Source organism: Scyliorhinus canicula, chromosome 2, assembly GCF_902713615.1.
Source record: "Scyliorhinus canicula chromosome 2, sScyCan1.1, whole genome shotgun sequence".
NCBI classification, from domain to species: domain Eukaryota; kingdom Metazoa; phylum Chordata; class Chondrichthyes; order Carcharhiniformes; family Scyliorhinidae; genus Scyliorhinus; species Scyliorhinus canicula.
This window is the reverse complement of record NC_052147.1, coordinates 5917445-5930253: the sequence shown is the minus strand read 5'-3', so window position 1 is coordinate 5930253 and position 12809 is coordinate 5917445. Positions and strand designations below refer to the sequence as shown.

At 50.6% G+C, this 12809-nt stretch overlaps 1 protein-coding gene across 1 annotated transcript in view; it reads right to left on the bottom strand.

The window, feature by feature from the left end:
- LOC119962494 (trichohyalin-like) overlaps positions 1–12809 on the bottom strand; it is a 147259-nt gene that overhangs the window by 126838 nt on the left and 7612 nt on the right. The gene's annotated exons all lie outside the window — the stretch shown is intronic.

Sequence of the window (12809 nt, the reverse complement as noted above, 5' to 3'; positions counted from 1 at the left end):
TGACAACAGGATTTGAAGAAGTACCAAATAGTTAATTAAATCAGTAAAAAGCACAGTTTCTGTCATCGGGGGACAAAAAAATTACTCTCTTTCCACAATACATTATCTCAGAGTTCACCAGATTGAGTCCATTTGTCATTTTTTTTGCCCACCTGATCAATCCATTTCTATCTCCCTGCAGTCGACTCTTCCCCACTATCAAGCACACAATCAATTCTTGTATTGTCTGCAAACAACTTAATCATGTCCTCTTCATGTCAGTCTAAAGCATTGAGATGAAGGACAAAAAACACGGAATCGAGCAGTGAGCCCTGCAGTAACCACTGGAAACAGCTAAAACCACCCCTTGAGAATTGTCCTTTGCTCCTGGTCTCTGAGTAAACTTTGGATCCAACCTTCCTCGTTCCCTTTGGATCCCAAGGGTCGTAACTTTCTGATCAGTCTGCCAAGTGGGACCTTGTCAAAAACCTTATCAAAGTCCATGTAGACTACATCAAACATGCTTCCCCCATTGACCTTCCTTGTTACCACCTCAAATACTTCAAATAAGTTTGTCAGACATAACGGCTGGAATTTTCCCGCCGCTCTCACCGATGGGATCTTCCAGTCTGGCAGTGAATCCCCGCCACGGGCTATCCAGCGGTGGGCGGTGCATAGAACACCGACAGCGGCCAGATCAGATAATTCCGCTGTCAGCCAATGGTGGCCTCCTCTATCCCCGCAACCTGACCTGTACATTCCTGGACACTAAAGGGCAATTTATCATGGCTCATCCACCTAAACTCTACAGGCGCGATTCTCCCGAGTCACGAAGACTCGGGAAGCTGGCGTCAAAAACGGGCGGGTTTGACGCTAGCCTCCGCCCCCCACCCCGACCGGGAACCGATTCAGCTCACCGGTCGGGGCTAGCATTGCGCGGCCGTGAACTCCGGCATCGCGGGCTTAACGAATTTCGTTAAGCCCGCTAGCCAGAGTTAGCGACGGCTGACGCGTCAGATGACGTCAGCCACGCATGCGTGGATTGGACGACTCCAACCCGCGTATGCGCGGATGGCGTCATCACGCATATGCGTGAAACCCTCGCATGCGCGGGCCGGTATGCCCCTCAGCCGCCCCGCGAATTGATAACGCGGGGCGGCGGAGGGAGAAAGAGTGCGCGGGGTAAGTACCCGCTGCCCGCGATCGGTGCCCACTGATCGCGGGCCCATGGCACCCTTGGCACGGCCGTGGTACTGCCGTGCCAATCGGTGCCATGGTTCCCCAGATCGGGACTTTATGGCCGTTTTTACGAACGGTCAGACCAGGTGTGTTTTACGTTCATAAAAACGGCCGTAAAGGCCTTGGAAATCGGCCCATCGGCCAGGGGTGAATAGCTGCTCGCCGTAAAAAAACGGCGGGCAGCGATTCGTGTCGGGAGGCGGGCGTGGGGGGGGGAGAATAGCGGGAGGGCGTCGGACCAGCGTGGCCGTAAAAATTTACGCCGCCCGCTATTCTCCGCACCGTCGTGAGTGCGGAGAATCGCGCTCTACATCTTTGGACTGTGGGAGGAAACCGGAGTGGCCGGAGGAAACCCACGCACACACAGGGAGAAAGTGCAAACTCCACACCGACAGACACTCGAGGCTGAAATTGAACCTGGGTCTCTGGCGCTGTGAGACAGCAGTGCTAGCCACTGTGCCAACCTGCCGCCCCTTGGTTATTAAAACATATTTGAAAACTCCACCCTCAAAGGGTAGAATTTTAAGAATCTGTTGTGGGCGGGGCAGGCTAGAAAACTGCAGCGAGCCATTCAGAAATGTATTGACTTTGGCGGGAGCAGCAAATTCTGCTGTCAGAAATGCTCTGAATTTACCTCAGCTAGTAATAGGGTAGCTGTAATCCTCTACAACTGTTGCCCCATGGAGCGAGATCCAGCAGCCCCCATTGGCGCAAGCGCAAATCCTGTCATGGCTGCTAAATGTTGCGAGGGCGTGAACCTCATTTCCATGATTTGACATACATTTTAATATAATTAACGGGTTTTACGCTGTAGCATCCGCCCATGACATATCCTCACCCCTCCCCACCCCACCCGGGTGGGGTGATGTCACGTGGGGGAGAACCACTCCTGGTTTTTTCAAAACCATTTGTGGTGACCATACCACTGACGTGCCAGGAGACACTTCCGTGGGTCACTGCCAAGTGGGCTGTGTGAATAGGGCTATGCAAAGGGGACAGTGTCAAATGGGTTGTGCCAAGGGGGCTCTGATAGCGAGGTAGCCCTCCTCCTTTGCCGGGGGGGGTGGGGGGGAGAGTTCCCCTATGTGCAGTGGGAGGGAGGGGGAGAGTCCCGAAGCCTGCAAGAGGAGTGGGGGGGGGGGGAGTCCCGGTGTTGGCATTGTGGTGGTGGTGGTGGGGGGGGGGGAGGGGGAGTGGCTTACCCCACCTAATCCAGCACTCTGCAATTTGGGAAGATTCTGTTTGTGCAGTCCTCAGCAATCTGCCCAGGAATTTGTCCTTCCATTTCCCACTGACTGCTTGGGGGTCCACGGTAATCAGTAATAATAATAATTCCTTATTGTCACAAGTAGGCTTCAATGAAGTTACTGTGAACGCCGAGAAGGTGATTCCCCCCCTTATTTGTTCCTCAGTTCAACAATTTGATGATGTCCATGTGAATCATCCCTCCCACAATTGTAATTATTTTTTAACCAGTCTTGCCGCCTGCTCCCCCTCTATTCCCCCTGCCCCCTGTTTAAAAACCCTGTTGCTAAGAATGTTGACTTGCCATTCAAAGGAAAAAAACAGTAAAAGTTGGCAAAGAAAGGTACCAGTCAAACTTGTCCAAACTGGGACGGATTTCTCCGACTCCCCGGAGGGTCGGAGAATCGCCCGGGGCCGGCGTCAATCCCGCCTTCGCCGTGTCCCGAATTCTCCGCCCCCCCCCCCCCCGAGATTCGGCGGGGGCGGGAATCACGCCGCGCCAGTCGGCGGGCCCCCTACGTCGGTCGGCGGGCCCTCCGCGGCGATTCTCCGGCACGCGATGGGCCGAATTCCCGCCGCTGACAGGCCTTTCCTGCCGGCGTGATTTAAACCACCCCTGGTACCGGCGGGATTGGCGGCGCGGGCTGGCTCCAGGGTCCTGGGGGGGCGCGCGAGCCAATCTGACCCCGGGGGCTGCCCCCACGGTGGCCTGGCCTGCGATCGGGGCCCACCGATCAGCGGGCGGGCCTGTGCCGTGGGGGCACTCTTTTTCTTCCGCCCCCGCCATGGCCTTCACCATGGCGGGGGCGGAAGAGACCCCCTCCCCTGCGCATGCGCCGGTATGATGTCAGCAGCCGCTGACGCTCCGGCGCATGCGCGGACTTACGCGGACAGGCGAATTCCTTTCGGCCCCGGCTGGCGTGGCGCCAAAGGCCGTTCACGGCAGCCGGCGGAGTGGAAACCAATCCGGCGTGGGCCTAGCCCATTCTCCGCACCTTTTTGGGCGGCCCAACGCCGGAGTGGTTCACGCCACTCTGACACGCCAGGACCCCCCGCCCCACCGGGTAGGGGTGAATCCCGGCCCTGGTCTTGGAAACCTTAAAATGGAATTTCAGTAATAGTATTACTGATTCTTACTGGAATTTGAAAACTTTGAACTGATTTTTCCTTCTATATTTCCAAGTGTCTACCTGCTGATCCGCCTTTAATCAGTGTTAAACTGCAGTTTTGAGTTGAATTATTTTGTGAAATGAAGCCTGGCGACAGTTCAGGTGGAATTACAACAACTGACCACAGCAACCTAACGTCATCATTCGGCACACAGCCAATTCTAGAACACAGAAAAACTGGAGGAGGAAATGAAACAGGTCAAGGGATTCTCATCATGGAAATTCAAAATAAAAATGGAAAATATAAAAGATTAGGGGGTAATCTAATCGGCAAGGCTGTAAATTCAGGGTGATATTAGAAAACACGTCTTCACACAAAAGGTAGTGGACTTCTGGAACTCCCCCCACTGTCCAGATTTCAATGTCAAGGTTATTTCTGCCTCTGTCTCCTTGAAGGATAAGATGGGCTGTCAACTTTTCACACTTTCATTTGTGCAAGAATAAAATATAACGGAGAAGTTAGCAAGATAGAAGGTCTTTCCAATCCCCTTGATATTTAATGAATTTAGTCGATTGACAGACGTTTCCATTTTATTATAGATTTCAGAATCATCTCCCCCCCCTCCGCCCCTCCATCCCCCTGCCCTTCCCCCTGGGGTGAGAAGGAGGTGGAAACGTTCAATTGTACTTTAACATAATGAGCAAGAAGAACTGTCATTCATGTTGATAATAAATCAGATTAGTTACAATGATTCCTTATCTTACAAAGGACGAATGCTACAGACTCCAAGCAGTGCAAAGGAATTGTCTTTGTAGAATAGTTGGGGATTAATTAACTCCACTCAAGCACATTCTCTGCAATCTACGGCTCTCTAGCTAAATGTGAACAGTGGGGTCTCAGCTGTAATCCCTGGAATTTCCTGCTTTTAGACGGGGCGGTAGTTGCTTTTGTGACAATTGCTCACAGCTGCCCTAGGCTCTGAGGGGGAAAATCACCAAGGATTTCCTCTGCTGACCTCTGTGCAGTCACTTCTGTTGGGATCTGATTTCATAACCACATTGGAAGAGGACAATTTTGTGCTTCATTGCCAATCCTTCCAGGTTGTGTGGTCTACTGCCATCTGTGGTCTTGTCTCACACGATGAAAAATAGATGCTTTTACCTGTATCTCAGCACTCCTGCAAAATCAGCAAGTCCTCCTGCCCTTGATTGCTGGTCAGTGACATCCGCAGTGACTCTGAATATCAGAGGGGGCGTGAATGCAGCTGCTTTTCACAACAACCAAGGATTCGTAACAAAACAGAGGTCAACCGGAATCAAGGCAAAACTTTCCAATGGCTGGTGGCTCCAAAACCTGGTACAAAAAAAGATTTCAACAGTTTTCTGCATCAATCAGAATACTCATCACTTGCTGGATGGGCGCAGCAGCACGAATGCTAAAGGAAAACTGAACACCATCCAAAACTTTATTTTGTTTGTGCCACTGAAACAATGGAGTGGATTCTCCATTGCCTGACTGGAGTATCGGGTTTCCCCATCGGGCGGAGAATGCTGCGTCTGATCCCCGCCGCCAGCGACAGCGAGCTAGCGGTCCCGCGCTCCTGGCAACATGCACAACCGTGGCCAGGATTCTCCGAGCCCATGCTGGCTGGGAGAATCGGAGTTGATGCCGAGACGGCCCTCGATACCAGTCCGACGCCGGGATGCGATTCTCCGGCGACCGGAGCATCGCTGCCAGCTGCGCGTGCGTGATTGACGCGGCACCGGTCGAGGGCTGTTGAAAGAGGCCCCCGTGGCGATTCTCCGCGCTCGACCGGCCAAGTTCCCGCCGGTGTGGTTCTAACATGGTTCCACCCGGCGGGAGCATGGACCCTCGGCTGTGGTAGCTGTCCTGGTGGGGGTCGAGGGGGATCAGACTCTGAGAGGGGGGGCCTCCACGACGGCCAGGCCTGCGATCGGGGGCCAACGATCAGCGGGTGCATGCGATTCAGGAGGGGGCCTACCTTCTTCCGCGCCGGCCTGCTGTGTGGCTCCACGTCCACACTAGTCTCTCAGTACAGAGCCCCATGCCTACACAGTGTTAACACCTCCACCATACAATCAATTGCCATTCTTCTGGTGGGAGAGCACAAGTCTCACCCAGTGAGGATCTGGGTAGACCACCCACAGTACACCAGACTGGGGGAAACAGGAGGGGCCACAGAACCTATCGCTAACACCAGTTACGGCAGACACTGGTACTTGAATTCGCAAGGAAGGGAGGTGTGGATGGAGGCTTCCCGCATCACAGTCCAGGTGACAGTCACTGATGGGGACAGGGATGCAGTGTGGACTATATCATACCAAAGAGGCTGGGGGAACATAGTGGCACAGTGGGGACATGTTGAGGGTGGTGCAGCAATGCAATACAGGATGACCATGTAACCTGGTGACATTGGATGGTCAAGAGAATCTTTATCTTGCTGACATTCTTTATCTCCCCAGCCCCCATCTGCAAAGACATGGATTTCAGCATCCAGCCAACAATGCCGACCAACTATCTGGCTGCTGCTGCCGTGGTGGATGCACTGCGGAGAGAGCACCAGGGTCAGCCCAGGAAAGACCCTGCACAAGAGGAACCTGCCCCAGAACAGAAGGGGTCAGCCTGTGAGGCTCAAGTACTGGTCGTCCACCAGGTGGAGGAGGTGTAAAGGCGGTGCCGGCTCAGGCCGAGTGTATATCATCAACACTTGAGGATCTGCCGGAACACGTGTGCCGCCGACTCCAGCTCTCCAGGGTGACCGTGTGCCACCTGTGTTCGTCCCACCCCTCTTCAACGCCCAACCCCACCCAAAATCCTCTCAACCTTTCCTCGCTGTTAGCCCTTCCACCCCTTCACAGCCTCTGGCACCTCATCGCAGGCCTTGTTCGGTATAGAGGGCTTGCGTCTCTGCCCCACCCTGGGGAAGAAGGTGTCCCTCCTCTCCTCAACGGTGTCCAGCATGGCATTCAACATCAGCATCCAGGAATCTTGGAGCTGGTCTTTTTGCTGCCATCTTCTTGGCTGGAATGACAGCCTGTGCTGAGTGGAGCGCTTAAAGGCTGCTCTAGCTTGTCAGGCTCTGAATGTGACCCCTGACCCCAACGGCCTGAGAACACCGGCCAATCGGGCGGCTGCACCAAAAAGGTTACTTCAACTACACCTTCCTCTTGTGTGACCATTACTGCGAAGTACAAGTGCAGCAATCTTACAGGAGATTTTCACCTCCAATCTGACTTGGGCAGACATGTGCATGTATATTTGTCATAACCATGCAAGTGCATGACTGGGGAAAAATAAGGATCTGGATAATGAATGGGAATAGTTAGAAGCATTTAGAGCTCAGTCTGAATTGGGAGGGAATAATGCGGTCATCTATTAGACATTAATTGTCAAAGTGAAGGCAAACTAGTGTTTAATTTACCAGTTTAATTTATATATGTCTGCCTTCACCTCCCAAGCTCATTAACACAAAGCTATTTATCCTGTTTATTTTACTACATAAAATGGGAGGGCATGAGGTCTGAGAATCTTGTTAATTCATCAGCTTGAGTTATTTAGCCACCGTTTGATGATAAACCCATGTCTTGTAATTACAGGAATGCAGGAATGTTGCTTCCTGTCACCATGCGGTGCTGGGGCACAGTGAAATGTCTCTACCTGTCATTGAAGTCTCTTATCATTTTTGGACTTTTTTCTTCAGTAAACTGCCTGCATTTATTGCAAACAGTGCCTTTCCTCAGAAGTTATGTCCGTGCCTCCCTCCCTGTCAATGTTTTTTCATCGTGCGGAATCCTATTCACTGGGTCTTTATAGCCACACCGTCTCCTCTGCTCTCAAATGGAGCTCCTACACTACCTGCATTGATAAAGCGCTTCCAAAGAGTTCAGGGGCGGGGCTTTTCAAGCCTGCGCGGGCTCGGAGAAAAGGCGTTTCTGTTGAAACGAGCCATGACGCCGTTCCGACGCTGGTTCGTGAACGTCCAAATCCACGAAAACCGCGCCAACGCAGCAGGCGCCGCCCGGCCCGGAGAATCGCGAGAGGTGGCCCGACGTGTGGTTCTCTGGGCCCCCAACGATACTTGGCCCGAGGTCACCCCGGAGTGGTTCTAACCGGCAGCCAATCGTGCTGGCTGACACTGCGGGCGGAGGAGGTAGGGCCCGGTGTGGGGGGGATCTCGGGCTGGCGGAACGGGCACGGCCGGTGGTGGGGGGGCGGGGCGGGGCGGGGGGGAGAGACAGCCGTAGCAGCCAGGAACAGCCCACCATGACAGGGACACCACTACGGAGGCCACGGTGATGGGCAACCACCCCAGTCGCTGGCTCAGCCAGTTCGGATGGGTGCCGGGGACCCCCCCCCCAGCAAGTTCGGATGGGTGCCGGGGCCCCCCCCCCCCCCCACCTAGCCGGTGGCACTCACTGGCGGATAGATGCAGGGCCACACCCACGGCAGTCCCTGGTGAGGGCAGTGTCATTAAATTGTGGCCCTGGCAGGAGGGACGGGCGACAGGTGCCGGGGTGTCGGGGGGGGGGGGGGGGGGGGGGGGGGTGGGAGTGGGGGGGGGGGGGGGGGGGCATGGGTGGCTGGGGCGTGAGCTGCCATTCGGGGCGACCATGTAGGCCATGGCACCTGGTTGTGCAGGGGATTATGCGCCATGGTGGAACTTTGTCTACCGCCCCCCCCTGCAGATCAGAATGTTTGGCCATCTTCCAGCGTTGTTGGCCGCCGTGACGGGGGCCGCTGCCCTGCATGAAGCCCTGTGGGAGCTGGAGCAGGGGGGTGACAGGGAGATGGCGGAGGCTGAAGCAGAGCAGTGTGCCGCAGGGGGCAGGTACCAGTCGCTCAGGCTGGAAGGCTGCCCACCCAACAGGCGCAGGAGGAGGAGGACCAAGACGAAGGAGAGCCACAGGACGAGGATGCCGATGAGGAGGGGGAGGAGGAGGTGGTGCCATGGAGGAGCCTGATGTGGTGCCTGATGTGTACCGGTGCCGCATGTCCTTCCAGGACCTCCCGGACAGGGCATGCAGGAAGAGACACTGGATGAGCTCGGAAACCGTGATGGTACACCTGGCACCGCATGGGACTGGGGGTGGACACCCCCTCCTGGTGGCCGTCAAGGTGACGTTTGCGCTCAACCTCTATGCGATGGGGTTGTTCCAGTCACCGAGTGGAGACCTGTCCGGCATCACCCAGGCATCGGTGCACAGGTGCATCCATGCCGTGACAGACGCCCTGTATGACATTGCGGAATGGTACATTCAGTTCCCTGCGAACCACGGCCACCAGGATGCCCGGGCAGCGGTGTCATGTGAGATTACCGTTAAGAAATGGGTGTTTATAAATGGGTGTGTATATAAATATCTGTAGTGAGAGTACCTTTAAAAAATGGGTGTTTATTACTGCAGTGATGTCAGAGAGTGGGTGGAGCTGGGCTGTCTGTCAGCATTTTACTTTCGTTTTAGGTTGTTTGCTGCAGTTTGTGTTTTAGTTTTGTTTTCAGTGTTGGAGCTGAAGCCAGACAGAGCAGGTGTACCGCTGTTCTCTCTGCCATCAAAAGACTATCTCTTGATCATTTGGTGAATTCAGAATTATAAATGTTCTCAGTAGTGAATGTAAACCTAATGTGCTTCTGTTGATTAGTGTTTAAGTCTTATGGATGTTAAAAGGAAAGCATAAAGCATTACTTAGTGTTATATTCTTTGGGGGTTATATTTGAATTGGTGGTTGCTAAGATGTTCACTGTATGTTTCAAAAAGGTTAACTTGAGTTCATAGAATAAACATTGTTTTGCTTTTAAAAATTACTTTTCCATTTCTGCTGTACCACACCTGTGGAGTGGGCCGTGTGCTCCCCATACCACAATCTATTAAAAGTTGTGGGTCAGGTGAACTCCATGATACACTTTGGGGTTCTCTAAACCCTGGCCCATAATAAATTGGGGGCTCGAGGGGGATAAAAGTCTATCTATTGGATTGGCTTAGTGAACTTAGAGACAGAGAGGGGTGAACATATTGTGGCTGCTTTTCAGGTGTGGTATTCTAGTTTAAGTGGAGAGTGTGTTGTGGACAATGGCTCCTTCAGAGGCTCTGAAGATTTCGGGGGTGGAGACGGTCACACGCAGTACCTTACGGACAGAGACTAAAAGCAGACTGTTAGATTTGACAAGAATATTGCAGTTAACATTACCTGACAAAATGCGAAAAGATGAGGTCATTATGACGGTGGCTAAGCATTTAAAGTTGCCTGAGATATAGTTTGACTCATTGGAAATAGCAAAAATTCAGTTGCAAATTAAACAAATGGAACATGAGAAAGAATTAAAGCAGCTTGAATACAAGAGAGAGAGAGAGGAAAACAAAAGAGAAAGAGAGAAAGAGGGAGAGAGGAAAAAGAGAGAGAAGAAAGGAAAGCAAAAAGAATGGCAGAACAAAAAGCAAGCGAAAGGGAGATACAGATCAGGGAAAAAGATAAAGAGAGAGTTTGAACTTCAGAAAATGGCCATGAAACATGACAGTCAGTTAAAATTGGCAGACGTAAAGGGAAATGTACAGTTGGACGATAGTGATGAGGATAGTGAGAAAGAGCGTCATAGTCGAAGGCTTGGTGGGAACCTATTTAAATATGTCCCAGCATTGCCAAGGTTTGATGAGAAGGAGGTGGAAGCATTTTTCATTTCATTTGAGAAGGTAGCTAAACAAATGAAATGGCCACAGGACATGTGGGTATTATTGATTCGAACAAAGCTGGTAGGCAGGGCTAGTGAAGTGTTTGCATCACTACCAGAGGAGGTATCTGGGACATATGAGGAGGTGAAAAAATCCATCTTAGGTGCATATGAACTAGTTCCTGAAGCCTACAGACAAAGGTTCAGAAATATAAGGAAATAATTTGGTCAAACATATGGTGTTTGAAAGGAACAAACAGAGTAATTTTGATAGGTGGATAAGGGCTTTGAAAATAGATCAAACGTATGAAGCTCTCAGAGAAATTATACTTTTGGAGGAGTTTAAAATGCAATTCCTGATGTAGTGAGAACTCATGTGGAAGAACAGGGGGTTAAAGCTGTGAGATTAGCAGCAGAAATGGCAGATAATTATGAATTAGTTCATAAATCAAAACTTGATTTCCAACATTATTTTCAGCCTGAGAGAGATAGAAAATGGGGACATGAGAAGTGGTAAAGGTAAAGGTGATCTGATGGGAGATAATAAGGGGAGTAAACCTCAGACTAAAAAATAAATCCAGGAGGGTGGAAGAGACATGAAAAGTTTCAAATGTTTTCACTGTATTAAACTAGGCCATGTAAAGTCACAGTGTTGGTGGTGGAAGAAAAGCACTGGGAAGGCTGATGTGGTAAAACAGGATAATCATAGAATCATAGAATTTACAGTGCAAAAGGAGGCCATTCGGCCCATCGAGTCTGCACCGGCTCTTGGAAAGAGCACCCTACCCAAGGTCAATACCTCCACCCAATCCCCGTAACCCAGTAACCCCACCCAATACTAAGGGCAATTTTGGACACTAAGGGCAATTTAGCATAGCCAATCCACCTACCCGGCACATCTTTGGACTGTGGGAGGAAAGCGGAGCCCCCGGAGGAAACCCACGCAGACACGGGGAGAACGTGCAGACTCCGCACAGACAGTGACCCAAGCCGGGAATCGAACCTGGGACCCTGGAGCTGTGAAGCAATTGTGGTCTCACAATCTTACAATTGAAGCAATTGTAAGACAGTAGGGTTTGATAAAGTGGGAAAGGAAAGCCCAAGTGAAGCGAAGGAGGTGCAAAAGAATGTACAGTGTGATCAAGAGGTGATTCATGAGAAGGTGTCAGATGTCTTTGAAGAATTTACTTGTGTGGGTGAAGTTTACCCATGTATATCAGGAGGAGCAGATAAAGAAGTCACAATTTTAAGAGATACGGGAGCTGGTCAATCTTTAATAGTAAGAGATGAGGAGTTACATAGTTTGGTAAGAATGTTGCCAGAAAAGGTGGTGATATGTGGAATTCAGGGTGAGAGGAGTAGTGTTCCATGGTTTAGCTCACTTGGCTAAATCTCTGGCTTTTAAAGCAGACCAAGCAGGCCAGCAGCACGGTTCGATTCCCGTACCAGCCTCCCCGGACAGGCGCCGGAATGTGGCGACTAGGGGCTTTTCACAGTAACTTCATTGAAACCTACTCGTGACAATAAGCGATTTTCATTTTTTCATTTCATATAAGGTAAGGTTGGAAAGTCCAGTGAAGAGTGGTGAAGTGGTAGTAGGAGTAATAGAGAAACTATCTTGCCCAGAAATGCAGTTTATCTTGGGTAATGATATAGCTGGATCGCAGGTGGGAGTGATGCCTACTGTGGTTGATAAGCCAGTGGAAAATCAGACAACTGAAGTGTTGAAGGATGTACATCCTGGGATTATACCGGATTGTGTAGTAACAAGGTCACAAAGTCACAGGTTAAGACAGGAGAGAAATCAAAGAGTGAAGATGAAGTTGAAGTGCAATTATCAGAAACGATTTTTGATCAGATGGTTGAAAAAGAACAAGAACAGGTGGAGGATGAGGCGGATATTTTTAGTTCAGGAAAATTGGCAGAGTTACAACAGAAAGATGTAGAAGTAAAACGGATGTATCAGAAAGTATACACGGAAGAGGAATCTGAGTGTATACCAGAGTGTTATTACCGTAAAAGTAATGTCTTTATGAGAAAATGGAGACCTGTACGTATGCAGGCGGATGAAAAGTGGGCAGAAGTTCATCAAGTAGTATTGCCTGTAGGGTTTAGAAAGGAGGTGTTGCGAGTTGCACATGAGGTACCGGTGGGAGGTTATTTGGGAATAAGGAAAACTCAAGCTAAAATCCAGAAATATTTTTATTGGCCTGGACTACATAAAGATGTAGTTACATTTTGTCAATCATGTCACACATATCAAGTGATAGCGAAACCTCAAACAGTGATAAAACCAGCACCCTTAATACCCATTCCAGCATTTGAGGAACCTTTTACAAGGGTCCTAATCGATTGTGTAGGACCACTTTCTAAAACAAAAAGTGAGAATCAATATCTTTTGAATATAATAGATGTGTCTACTAGGCTTCCAGAGGCCATTCCAGTGCGTAATATTGCAGCTAAAAAGATTGTGAAGGGGTTACTTAAATTCTTTCCTAGATATGGACTAACCACAGACATACAATCGGATCAAGGATCAAATTTTATCTCAAGG